Genomic DNA, 14,076 nt, shown 5'->3' with positions numbered 1-14,076 from the left:
TTTATTACATAGTGAACAAGTCAGTTCTATTATGGAAGAAACTCAGGACATAAATTCTTAGTGGACTTTAAAAGAGTAATGTAGTTTGTTTTGTGAGCCTGGAGATATTTGTTTCTGTGGCAACAGCTATTATATCAATCTGAATATACTCACATTTATAGTAAAATAATTTTAGCTTGTCTACCACTCACTATTTTGGGGTATTTTTTTTTCTAAAACTTTAAGTCACAAAGGTTATTAAAGCAATAGTAACTGCCTTTTTCCAAATGAGGAAATTACATGCTAGGAAACGTAAGCTAGTTATCTGAGATGACAGAGTATATGGAGGGGGATTTGGACTTAAATTTACAAGTTCCAAAGCACCTGTGGCCTTCTCAATACTCCATATGCATCTCCACAGGAAAATACTATATAAACTGCATATGGTATGCAGATCCATTTGTCCTTTTATTTCTTCAGTCATTAATGTGGTCAGTATTCTGTGTCTTGTGCCATGTCTTTTCATAGGAAAAATTCACTTTTTTATTCAAACAGTGAAACAACCACTTGTTTGCTTAGTTTGCTTTGTTACATGATATTCTGGTCTGAATGTTTAAGTCTCTTCCCGCTCCTCAGTTTATATATTTAATTTTGTTTTGTTTTTTTGTTTTTTTGCCACAGGATTTCTCTGTATAGCTCTGGATGTCCTGGAAGTCACTTTGTAGACCAGGCTGGCCTTGAACTCAGAAATCCGCCTGCCTCTGCCTCTATATTTAAATTCTAATCCCCACAGTGATTGCATCTACAGGTGGGATCAAAGGTAATTAACCCCTAAGGTAGGAGCCCTCAAGAATGGGCTCTTAAAAGATAAGCCCAAGATCTACAGAATGAGAAAACAATCTTTACCAGCTATGTATATAATAGGGGATTAATATCTAGGTCATATAAAGAACTCAAAAACTTAAACTATAACCAAATTATCCTAATCCTAAATGTGCAGATGACTTGAACAGAGAGCTTTCAAAAGAAGTATAAATGGCCCATAAATGCATGAAAATGCTTAATATTCTAAACCACCAGGGAAATGCAATTGAGATTCATTTCACCTTGGTCAGAATGGCTATCATTAAGCCAGCAAGCAGAGGCTGGAGGGAGGGATGGCTCAGTGGGTTAACAAAGAGCATCTGCTGGGTCAGCAGAAGAACCGGAATTCACATCCTCAACTGCTGGCTGGGGGCTTAAGTGTCTCACTGTAGCAGTCGTGGGGATGAAGGCATGGAAACTGCTTGTAGCAAGTTCAGAGAGAGTCTGTCTCAGTGGAATATTGTGGAGCTTGTGCATACTGCCCTGCTCCAAAAAAAATCAATCTACTACCAATGCTGGTGAGGATGAATGGCAGTTCCTCAAGACACTAAAAATAGAACTACTGTGTGACCCAGCCTTATCACTCCTGATTGTATGTCATAGAAATACCTGCGCCTATGTTTATCGAACCATTTTTCACAGTATCCAAGACATGGAATGCCCCTAGTTTTCCATTAGTGAATGAATGAAGGAAGAAAATGTAGTGCATATATACAATGGAGTTTTATTCAGCTATAAAGAATAAACATATCAGTTGCAGGAAAATGGGTGTAACCAGAAATCATTGTGTTAAGGGAAATAAGTCAGACTCATAAAGATAAATGCTTCCTTTCCTACGTGGGATCTAGATTCAAATGTGTATATTTGCATATATATGACATGAAAGTGAAAGGAGACTCAAGAGAGAGAGAGTCAAACAAGAGAGGGCAATGACGATGGACAAAGTACCTGAGATACACCTACATGAAACTTTAATGAAAGCCACTATTTTGTATGTTCCTCAAACAGCTTTGTGATGGTGAATTTACAGTAACTGATTCACTACTGAAGGTACAGCAGTAACTATTAGTGCTTAAGATGAAATAACCTTAGGAAAATGCTATTTCTGTGAAGAACACTTGCATTTCAATTAAAAAAACTTGACAAGCTCAACAACTTAAATGGGGACTACCCACTTTGACAGAATGATAGACTACCGAAGGTGGACTGGGCTTGATCTCAGAAGAGGCCCAGGAGTGAGTGATTCCTCACTCCTTTAACCCTTAGGGCATAGCGAGGCATTAGGAAGCAGGAACTGGGCCCACATCAGACACCAATCCCCAAAAGTTATCACCTTGTACTTCAAGGTCTTCAGAAGGACTTTCAGAGGCTTTGGCTATTTTATAAGCTATTGTGTTATTTATGGCAGCAGCCTGAGGACCAGACAAACCTGGTACCTTGAAATTCTGAATGCCCTTCTAGTTTAAGGTAGTCCCAAGAAAAGATGGAAATACTGCAAGAAGTATCTCTTACCATTAAACGTATTCCCCAGTGGGAATGAACATTTTCCTTGCAGTGGATACTCACTACTTAAGACTGCTCTGCCAGTAAAGAATGAGAGCTTTCTCTTCAAAATCTAGAGAGATGTTCTACGGATGGATGTGCTGCTGTGCCCAATACTGCTGGGATGTTGTGACAAGAAAGCCCAGTGTGTCAGCGAGGAGCACCAGCATGTCATAACTGGCAGCTTCTGCCAGACTCAGAACAGCTCCTTGGATGAGAAAGAACAATGACATACGACTGCAGTTCTGGTTAATAATTTGGTAATAAAAGGCTTAATTATAGGAATTTGTGAAACTACAAAGCTCAAAAGCAAAAACAGGGCAGAAATAAAAGTATGCAATTTTTCACAATTATGGTCTATAGTATATGATCTTGTTTATGTAATACTTTAGATTTTAATTTATCTAAGATTTGATATAATTTGAGGAGACTAGTAGTATTTTGAGACAGCTTGGCCTATACATTTAGTTCTTATCCATTGGTTAAAAGCAAATGAAAACCTCACTGATGAAATTCAGCAATTCAGAGTCCTACAATGTCAAACATTTAAGAGTTGGAACTGGATATGGTGGTGCAGGCCTGCAATTCCAGCTATCAGGGTGGCCGAGTCAGGATGATCAGACATTCATGACATAACTACAGAGCAATTTAAAGCCAGCCTGTGGATTTTATGGAGTTCCTCTCCTCCCTGAGCCCCAAACTCATGGTGGGGAGGGGGAAAAGATTGTGTGTGTGTGTGTGTGTGTGTGTGTGTGAGGGAGAGAGAGAGAGAGAGAGAGAGAGAGAGAGAGAGAAATATGGTACGTATGAGCAAGCATAAGCAAGCTCAAGCATACAGTTCCGTGGTCGAGTGCCTGTCTCCATGTACAAGGCTCAGGTTCACCCTCCCTACCCCAGTCCTGGAGGAGGTACTAGGGAGTAGGAGCTTGACATTATTTGTAGCATTGCTATCGTAAGGACTATTTTATTTTAAAAATATTTACTTATGTGTTTGTGTGTCTGTGTATGTGCAGCTAGAGTTACAGCCACGTGAGCTGCCTGACATGGGTGTGGGGAACTACACTGAGGTCTTCAGGAATAGTAGGGAAGTGCTCTTAACCAGGAAGCCAACTTTCCAGCACTATTTTCTTAAAACAAACAAACAAGCCCAACTACATGCCTTGGGCTAGTATAAAATAAAAACCTGACCCATTTTTGTGTTTTATGTATCATGAAACCTGAAACCCCATCATTTTGCTAACAGTCAATGTTAGGATCTGGGAATTGTGGGAATGTGTGCCTTTTGGACAAACTGAACAGAATTAGGACCGACTGGTGCTAATTCACAACTTTTAGGAGCCATGGGGGAAGGAGAAAGGCAGTGAGGGAGGACTTAGACCTTTCTGTTTCCATTTGTTTTGTTTTAGCTGGGGGTTTGGCTTCACATAGAGCTTGCCAAGTTCCTCCCCATTGAGAAAGTTTTGTTTTAGAAATGGCCACAAAAACCACGTTTCAGTTATAGATGTGGAACGGAAAATGAAACAACTCCACTAATCCCCTTTTCTCTCTTATTGGACTTCCATTTCCTGACTACACATCAGGCAAGCATTTCATAAGAAAAAAATGTGGTCTTTAGATGGGATAGATGGACTCGGTTCTTCCTACTTATTTTTCAATAGATAAACATTATTAAATAATGTTAATGATAGGTCTTTACTGTAAGAAACCTTTAATTGGATATACTATTAGAAACCAGGCTGATTTGGTTGACTGCTGTCAAACTTTCCCTGTGCCTCAGAGAGGGGAGGTAGGTGGGCCACTGAGCTGTCAGAGTAGTCCTTTTGGAAACTAGCCAGATTGACTCATTATAAGAGCTGACCTGCTTTGATCAGTCCAAGGGCATCTTGAGGAAACTACAGTCTGGTTGCAGAGAAACTGAAACTGAAGTCCACGATTCCTGCTTTACAGGCCTTTTCCAGTCACCACAGGTCTTTCAGAGATAACCTGTACCAGCTTTGGAAAGCAGTACTCCAGGCAAGACAAAACCTTGGTCAATTCTGTTTTGGCGTGCTGGGGATTGAACCTGCAACCTTGTGCACCCTAGGCAAGTATTTATCACTGAGCTACATCATTCTAAGGGGGTGTCCTCAGGCAAATGATACTGTCAGCATCTCTGTCTTAAAAGAAAGATTTGGTACAAAGTAGCATAGAATAAGTATTGAATTAATGAAAGAGTAAATCAATGGATAAGTCTGAGAATTCTATAGGATTTGGCAAGACAGGATTCCTCTATGCAGCCCAAACTGGCCAGTGATTGGTTCCTTGGGCTTATGAATGGTGGAAAACTAGATGCTGTGTTGGAATTACAATAATCACCTCCTCAGCTCCTGGTGTAATCAGGGTGTTTTGGAGTCATTAGGCCCAATGAAGGATTTCTCAAATGGTCTTTCCCTGGGCTGTTTATCATCGATACAGCGTACAACAATGGTAGCAGGAAGAGGAAAAGGCAGCTCCACCTGTAAGAAGCCATGGCAAGTGGTAGCAGCAGCCAAGTCGTGGGGACAGGTGGGGATGGTCATGGCAGTTAGACCATACAGACTGCAGGACTGTCACAAGGCACCAACACCAACAGCCTAAGGGTTATAATCATAGCTGGTGCTCAGTGCTGCCAATTATTCAGAGAGCCAACTGTTGCACTTGAAGACTTCTAGGCCACTGGCAACCAAAGTCAGAGTAGTAAGTGTCTTAATCCAAGTTCTTAAAACTGTTTGATTCTGGTTCTTAAGATTTGGTAACATAAACTGTAGTTCTCTGGTGAGAGCTCTATAAACCTCTGACGTCTGTCAGCCCAGCCTTAGCCACTGGACCATTAGACCTCCATCATCACCAGTAATTTTCATCTCGATGGAGACCCAGCCAGCTCACTGGTAACTGTGCGGCACACACAGACAGGATACACTATCTCTTGTTCAAACAACAGATCGGGAGAAGAGACACACAACAGAAGAAATGCTACAGGAAGAAGCCCAAGGTACTAAGCAGGTTCTTGCAATGGGAGAAACTAACGGGTTCTTCCCAAAGGCTGGAGCCATTAGAATTAATACCGGTTTGCCAGGTGTTTCTAGAAGCGATGAAACAGTCTCAGAAAAAGTAAACTTTTATGACTTTCTGAGGTACGAGATGTGGCAAGATAAGGGTCATTTTCTAAAAACCAGTCTTTACTGTACTTACAACCATGAACTTCAAAAGCAACATCTTCTTAGTGCCCCCAAGTCCATGAAACCAACCTCCCTCACAAGGTGGTTCTGAGGGACTCGGGATGCCACTGCAACAACCTCAAGCCCACACATGGTGACATCTCCTGGGACTGCCAGATACCTGCCTCGCACTGCCCCCGGGCCCGCCTCGCCCAGGTGAATGTGAGAAGGAGTTTCCTTGCTCTGAGCCCGCACGCCCGCGGCGTCAGGGGCGGTGCGGTGGGTGTGCTGGGGGGAAAGCTGGGCCCCGCCTCGGGTGCCTCGTCCAGGGCCACGCGGCCCGGGGAAGCCCAGAACTTCCCGGCGGGAACGCTGGCCCCGCGGCGCGGACTGCTGGGGAAGGTGTTCTCGCGAGAGGAAGGCGAGGGGCGCGGGTCGCCGCGGGTCTGAGGGGCGCGGGGCAGCCTGGGGGCGAGCGCCCGGCTGGGGCGCGGAGCTGAGGCGGTGAGCTGGACCGGGGCGCGGGGAAGCCGCTCCCGCCAGTCGCGGAGAGCCAGCCCCTGACGTCAGGAGTTTTCCTCAAAGTCAACAACAAGCCCCGCGGCGGCGGCGGCAAGAAGCTTCGGCGGCGGCCCCCGGAGGGAGGAAAGAGGGGGCGGGGAGGCGGCTGCTGGGTCCCTGAGGCGAGGCGAGGCCGCAGTCCGGGGCTCTGCGCGCTCGGCCCAGAGCCTCCGCCCCGTGGCCCAGCGGCTCTCCACGGCCCCCCGCCCGAGCCGTGTTTTCTAGTGATGAATCGAATTTGTAGCCGACATCCGATTCCCAAGTAGAGTCTCCGCCTCCTCCTCCTCCTCCTCCCCGTACCGCCGCCCGCCCTCCTCCTCCTCCCTCCTCCCGCCGCTGCCGCCGCCGCCGCCCGCTCCAGCGCCGCCGCCCGCCCGCCCGGCCGGCTCCCTCCCTCCCTCCCCTGCAGCCCTTCGTCTCCCCTCCCGCCGGCGACACCGGGCTCCAGGGGGCCAGAGGCTCAGCGGGGTGGGGGGGAGGACAGGAGGGGAGGAGGAGGGAGGGGGACCCCCGAGTCGCCCCCTCTCCTCCCCCCGTCCCCCCCTGCTCCATCCTCCGCCACCGCCCGAGCAGCTGCGGGGCCGCCGCCGCCGCCTTTGCAGGTAACAGCCACCGCCCCCAGCTCTCGCCCCCCTCCCCGCCTCGCCCGCACTCCCCGAGGGCCCCGCGGCTCCCTCCCTGCCTCCCCCGGGCGGGGGCGGCGGCGGCGCGGGTGGGTGAGGCGGGGGCGTCTGGGTGTCACCGCGGCCGCCGGGGGCGTGGGCGGGGGGCCGGGGTTCCCCTCCCCGTTCCTCCTGAAGCTTTGGGGCCGTAGGTGTGGAGGCGGAGGCCGGGGGATGCCCCGCGTGGGTGACACGGACATCCCCCTAGCTTTTGGGGGTGGGGGAGCGGCGGCGGTGCGCGGGCGGCCAGGGAGGGGGGTGTTCCTGGCCTAGCGGTACCGTGAGCTGCGCGTCTGGGTTGCCCGGCCCGGCGCCTTTAGGGCTCTTGTTTAGCTCGAGCCGGGTCCCTTCGCCCCGACTCGGTCGGCCGCGCGGCCCGGGGAGGGGGCGGCGGGCCGGGGCGAGGGGCGGGGGGCGGCGGCGAGGTTATGTAACGCGAGCGAGCGGCCGGTGGCGAGTCGGTGTTTGGGTTGGGGGGAGGGGCCGTCTGCGCATGTGGCGGGAGTGCGGGCGAGGATGCACCGGCGTCCCCGGGGTCTCCTTCCTTAGCCAGCTACCTACCCCACCCCACCCCACCGCACCCCGCCGGCGCCCGGGAGAGGACGGTGCTGATGGGGTGCGGGTGTGCGTGTGCGAGGTGGGTAACGTGCAAGTCTGTGTTTTTAATAGTAGTGGGGTTTTGATCCGCTAGGGAGTTGTGTGCTAAGAATAGAAATGTGCGGAAGATGCTGGGTTTGGCTGATCTACTGATGCTGTCGCTGCTGGCGGCGGCGGCGACGGCGGGCGGCTCAGGCTGCAAGTAAACAAACCAGCTTCTTCCTAGTCCACCTCCTCCGCCTCCTGCGCATCGGTCTGCATCAGCCATGATGCTAGTGAGGCCCCTTGGAAGCCCGAAGTTGAAGCTTAAGCTGGTGGCATCCATAGTCCTGATGCTGAGGTGGGGTCGTCCCTTGTTTGAGATTTCCTGGGAATCTACACTTAGGTTAGAGATAACCGAATCTCTCCTTTGGGCCAGTTTTTGAACAGTAGTAGTGTTTACTGTTTATCTTTAGGAAGCAGAAAAAAAATGCTTACCCATAAGTCAAAGCTTGGATTCTCTCAAATGTCTTCATCAGAATAATGTTATGAAAATAAAATTCATTTCTCAAGTGTAATATATTTTGGTTCAAAGCATTGATGGATTGAAATTGATAAAGTTTACAGATAAAAATCCAGCAATAAAATCTCTGTATAGATTAAATTATGGTATTAATAGAATCAACACACTTTTAGCGTTCTGAAAAGGATGTAGAACAAGGACTTCATATGTAATAAAATAACAGTTGTCCCAAATCTTTAATTTAGACATGTCTTCTGTATTTGGTAAAGCAAAGTAATTTTTTGTTAGAACTATAAATTTCCATACAGTCACTGAATTTTATTTATGGTAGGACTCATTCATTATATTAAGTTATATTTGCATTTAGGAAAATGTTGGAAAAGCCAAGAGTGGAAGAGTCTAGTAAAGATGGTTTAGAGCTTGAAGATGAATCTGAATATTCCAGAAGATAGGATGTCTAAAACATGAATTCTTTTTTAAAAAGTATCTTTATAAATTGTTTTCTAGAAACACAATACCAGATACACAGTTAAATTCAAGATGCAGTTCAAGACTGAATTTTGTTCCTTTTGTCAATATAAAATTTTGATTCTGTTTGAAGATAACTTTTTAAAAGCCAGAGATGACCTCAATATCTATATCTTGAGGTTCAAATTTTAAAGTTAGGGAGAACATGTGCTATTTTAATGTTTGTACATTTGCAGTAGCATAGAGGTTATACCTAGTCTAAAGGAGTACTACAAAAAATGAAATTGTTATTCATAGTCATCTTGTCCCCTCTACTGTCTTCTGTAATGATGAGTGATTAATTTTCAACTTAAAATTATTTTTTTCTTTAATCTTGACATTGTTGTTTTGTATTCTATATGGAACAATACTTGAAAATTCTTTGGGCTTTCTATTTTTTGCAATTGTATTTATTATGGTTTTGGAGTAGAGGGTCTCCCTGTGTAATTTAGGCTGCTATGAAACTCACTCTGTAGCCTAGGTTGGCCTGCTAGGGATCCCAGCCTCCTGAATGCTGGGATCACAGGTGTGTGCCACCATTACAGGCTTGTTTGTGTGATTTTTCTTTTTCACCTAAAATATTTTAAATAAAGTTTCATTCACAAAATAAATATTAAGAGGAGGAGTGTGCTTTGGAGGAGTAAGGTTTTTTGACTTCATTCAGAGGATCACTGTCATTAAAGTTTGTACATTTAAAGATCACTGTACATTTAAAGTCTGTTGGTTAAACTTCTGCGACAAATGTTAGCATGGATTTCAGTGTGGGGGTTTAGGAGTTTTAAACTCCAGGTTTTGATTTTAACATGGAAGTTTCTAAATGCTTAGGCTTCTTTCTGAAGAGGAACTTGTTTCATACATTGTTGTAGAAGTTTAGCTTTCATTTAAACTTTGCATCTTCTTAGGAAGTGATAACTAGTTATAATTTACTCTGTAATGCCCAGTAGTTCAAGAATTTGTCCCTGGGATGATGATTCTTGTTAATGTGTTAATTGGATCAGAATCATGATTTGGTGAGAGCTTGGCTTTATAGTGATTATGTTTATGGCATTAAAAAGCAAACCAATTTTAGATTTGTAGAATAAAATGCAAGACAAAAATACTTTTATTTGGTTTATTTTATAATTTGACTTGCATTTTCAAGTTACTCTGAATTAATAATGTAAATATTCTTTATGGTTGGTTTGTGCTTAAGTCTTTGAGTAATTTAAAAGTTGTTGATAAGCTCCAGATTTCAGCATGTGCATCTGTATTCTTAATCTTGTTTCAGTGCAGCATACTCTCTGCAAAAGTAGGCTAATATTAACAGATGTGTTATGATAGTCTTTAAAATCTGATAGAATTAGATTCAGTTTCCAGTTAATTCCTACTATGTGCCTGACCTTGCTATATGTACTTCATATATTGTAATTCATCTACTTCAGGACAATCTTGCTGCAATTTTGAAAGTGAATTTCACATGAGAAAACACTTCATACAGCATAAAAATCGTTTCATTTAAACTTGCCCATTCAATATACATATATGTATGTATATTTCAAATTTATAATTTCAAATGTATAGATATATTTCAAACATAGTATAGTATGATATATAATATGCTATTTTGTAGTATACATTATATTATATATCTATACTCTAAGTTCTACAGAATCAAGTTAATATAGTTTAAAAAGCTATATTGATTAAACTAACATCTCTTTCATTTTAATTGTTTCAAATGCCAAAATATGTGAACTGTTTACATATTTTATTGTGGTATCCCTCATCCAATAAGAGGTAAATTTATTTCTTCAATAAGGAAATCTTCAGATAGTAGTTGGTGAGTAAGCTAGCATATGCTTTTGACTTATAAATATGCTTTTAGTTCTTAGAAACTATCTAAATATACTTAAAGATTTATTGCTAACTTCAGGTATTTTATATTTCTAAATGGGTATTTTTGCTTGTATTCTGAAGGGAAGGTAAAAAGGTATACTAGAAGAAAATAGAAAATGTTCAGATGAGACTTTGTCTCTTCTATATTAATTATATTTGGGTGTCTGGGGGATTTGGCAGAAAGGAAGGTAGAATTTAGCCAATAATGGAGTTTAGCCCAGATTTGGTCTGAGTTGAATGGCTACTTGTTTTGTAGTAGCTGTATATTAGAATTTGAGGATAGGAGCTATATATAACCATGATTGTCATCTATACTACTACTTCTATAAATGAAGTTGATTGTAGATTTCAGTGTAAAGAATCTTACATTTTATTGGCTCTGAAAGAGCTATCAAGCATCTAATGCTACCTTTTCTGAAATCACAGTTAAGGACATTGAGGCAGAGTTGGGAACAATTATCTAAGTTTTCTGGTCTGTCTGATGCTCTTTTTAAAGGACACTTTGAGATGAACTTTATTAGGGATTCTAATCCCGGGACTGTGTTGGAGGTGGTGGTGGGGATCTTCCAGTAATTGTTGGCATTTAGTTTTTATGTGTGTGTATTAAGAATTTTCATTTTGTAGTTTGAGAGGTACCTGAGGCAGATTTTGGAATTGTGTGTGTATTGAATGAAATGGCCAGGTGAGCCAGTGTTCTGTAGTCCCCAGCCTCATACAGTGCTGGGCCACAGTTCACATAGAAATTGAGGGACTCTGCCTTCAACAGCTTGTCCGTTGGTTTATGTGAAGCTGAGGGTAAGCATATCCCCAGCCCCCAGGGTTTTAAATCAGAAAATCAAACATACGACTTTGCACAAAGTTTTTAATAGTGGACATGTTGGTTGAGATTGTACATTGATAATCTAAGAGAAGGAAAAAGGGGGAGATGCTTTGTGGTTTTTTTGGTAGATATAATTTAAAATTATAAAGTGTTTTTTAGGAGTTAGTTAACTTTCGAATTTGAAAGTTCTGATAGTTTGCCTAAAAATTCTAGGCTTTAGGAAAAAATATTTCCCAGGGCGTTATGACTATGTTCTGAAGAGAGGCACTGTGAATAGGGTAACAACTCCTAGTAAGGACAGATTGCCTCAGAAGTGTTTGAGATATAAGCTGTCTGCAATGTTGTTTCCACGTCAGTGGGGTCACTTTTGCACATACCCTTTTGAAAGCTTGATATAGCCTTGTGCATTTGTCATGGCATATAAATGAGTCTTTCAGAGGAGTTAAACCAGGATCTGTGTGTCCTAACCCCTCCCAGCTCCCTCCTTTTACTACTCTTATTTTGAGCCATGATCTTACCAAGTGTTTCGGACTAACCTTGAATTTACTATAGACACCAGAAGCACTCCTGCCTCAGCCTCCACGCTAGTGGGGATTACAGTCATGTGCCACTATCCTGGCTTAGATTTTCCTACAACATAGTTATTGAAATCTGAAACTACCATAGACCCTAAAATAGTTCCTCCTGGTCAACAATTATGTTTTAAAATATCAATTGTATTTGAATTAGCTTCCTTTATTAATCCAGTTTTTCTATTATAAAGTCTATAAAATTGTAGCATAGAACATTACAGCCAAAGAAGATGTATAGTTTAAAGTTACTTTGAATTTTAATTTAGAAATAAACATATAGGAAGCCATGTTGATAATCCCAGCACTAGGGGGAATTGAAACAGGTTCAAGTACATTTTAGTATATATAGATAGCTCTAGGGTAGGTGTGGCCCACGGGTCTCAGGTAAACCCCCTGCCCCCCAAGTAATCAACATTTAGGAAGTTACTAACATGAGAACTTTGCACTTGTAGGAAAAGAGGCTTTTCCACCTCATTTTAATTTCACGTTATTTCGTTTGTGATGGTTTTGTTGATAGTTTCGTTTTATTTATTTTTGGTTTTTTTCAACACATTTTGATAATTACATTTCAGAGTTCATATATAGTATGAAGCAGATGAAGCTGATTAATTTAATTACAGGTGGTTGCTCTTACTGAATGTCCCTATGTATGGAAACTGTGGGGAATATTGTCTTTGTTTTTGGCTACAATTTTCTTAGGTTCATAATTAATAGAGTAATGTAAGTGAAAGATCTTGGATAACAAACACATAATACACTTGGAAAATACTTAAGATGCTTTTTTAGTTCTTGTTTCAGAATAGACATAAGGTATTAACTTACTGAGTAATCCTGAAACATGTTTGATGTTTTATTGTTTTAAATTGCATGATTGGTTGCTGAAGTAAACAAAAAGTCTTTTGAAAACTCTTTAAAATATCAGTAAGAAAATAATCACTTCTTAACTTTTTCTTCCCATAATGAGTAACTTTGGGTAGCAATGAGGTTTCTTTTATTTGGATTTGAAAATGGATGATCTCAATAAAAAGTGCTTTAAAATGTCAAGAAAAAATAGAGTAGTTTTGATGTAATCAAATCTTTGCAGAAGACTATGGAAGGCCATAGGGAGCATGATTTAAAACGTGAATTTTAATTATTTAGATATAATACTTTCATAATGTTTAAATTTAGTTTTGTTTTAAACATGGTGTCATGCCATGGCTGCTGTTGACCTAAACTTGTTTGCTTAGTTTATTTATTCCTTGTTATCCAAAGCTTTTACATCTTTGTTCATTCATCTACTTATTCACTAATTCTCTATTTGTTGAATAAGTGCCAGACATAGTCAAGTTGCTTTAATAATTTATGTTGTGATACAATGGAATTAAATATGGGGAGTGTTTTGTACATTATAAAATGATATTCAAATGAAGTTATAATCATCAAATTCTGTAATAGTGTATCATGAGTGAAAATTCTTTACTATTGAATCTACTATGAATTTTGTGCGTAACTTTTTTATAAAAAGGAATGATAAAAATTAGATTATCTAGCATTGAAATATTAAATGCAGTTGACTTAAAAATAAACCATATTTTATGTTAACTGGAGATCATATTTCTACAGAAGCTACTATGGAAGGAGGGTGAAGCTTGCTTTACCATTAGAAACAGGTGACAACATGGCGCATCTTGTAAACTATTGTTTATAACTGTTGGAGACTGGAGAATGTAGGTGACTGGAACAGGAGAAATCAGTATGTGTACTGTGTAGGAGCCAATAGCATTGCTTTTACATAGAAAAGACAACATACTGCTAATCCAATAATTACATTTTAAAGTTTTGTTTCAAGATGGTACCGTTTTCGCCATTAGACACAGGAATAATTTTAAAAGTTGCATATTGTGATTATGGATAGAATTTAGGAACTGTTTAAGGTACAGTGGAATAAGACGACCTCTAATACTTAGTTAGGGTCAGTGACCTTGATAAAGTTTGTTTTAACTTAGTGTACATTTTAAAAATATAATCCTAATATAAGCATTGATCTCTCTCTCTCTTTCTCTCTCTCTCTTTCTGTGTGTGTGTCTGTCTCTCTCTCTCCCTTCTTCCCTCCCTCCTTCCCAGAATCTAGTTTTCAGAAAAAGTCTATTATAAGATTCATTGATTTGGATCGATCTGGTTCAATTTCAGGAAGACTTATATTCTCTTAGTGTTCTTCATAAGGATATTCCAATATAGTTTATTTTAATTGGAAGTATTGATTGGCTATATCTATTTATTCTACCTTTACTCCTAAGAATGATACAGGTTCTCTTTCCTTCAGCTTATATACTTGAGAGAGAGGGAGGGAGGGAGAAAGAGAGAGAGAAGGGGGAGAGAGAACATGAGTGTGAACAGTTGATCGATCTTACTAGAGATGGAGCTCATTTGTGAAAGT

At 41.7% G+C, this 14,076-nt stretch overlaps 1 protein-coding gene and 1 long non-coding RNA gene across 6 annotated transcripts in view; one reads left to right on the top strand and one right to left on the bottom strand.

Annotated features, from left to right (window-relative positions):
* Gm36904 overlaps positions 1 to 7,189 on the bottom strand; it is a 113,068-nt gene extending 105,879 nt beyond the window's left edge. Inside the window, exon 1 of the long non-coding RNA XR_001779550.1 lies at positions 7,064 to 7,189. This is a non-coding gene — a long non-coding RNA (predicted gene, 36904). The remainder of the gene's footprint in view (positions 1 to 7,063) is intronic.
* The window catches only part of Akt3 (thymoma viral proto-oncogene 3), a 241,706-nt gene continuing 230,718 nt past the window's right edge, over positions 3,089 to 14,076 (top strand). For 3 of the 5 annotated variants that reach the window (XM_006496818.4, XM_030253917.1, XM_011238805.3), the window contains exon 1: positions 3,089 to 6,724. The gene's annotated coding sequence lies outside the window, so the exon portion shown is untranslated. Of the gene's footprint in view, positions 6,725 to 6,908; positions 6,968 to 7,107; positions 7,422 to 14,076 lie in introns of those variants that run through there. The other 2 variants (XM_030253910.1, XM_006496819.4) reach the window with 2 other exon arrangements.

This window comes from Mus musculus, chromosome 1, assembly GCF_000001635.26.
Source record: "Mus musculus strain C57BL/6J chromosome 1, GRCm38.p6 C57BL/6J".
NCBI lineage: Eukaryota > Metazoa > Chordata > Mammalia > Rodentia > Muridae > Mus > Mus musculus.
The sequence above is the reverse complement of the archived record's forward strand: the minus strand, read 5'-3'. Positions and strand labels throughout refer to the sequence as shown.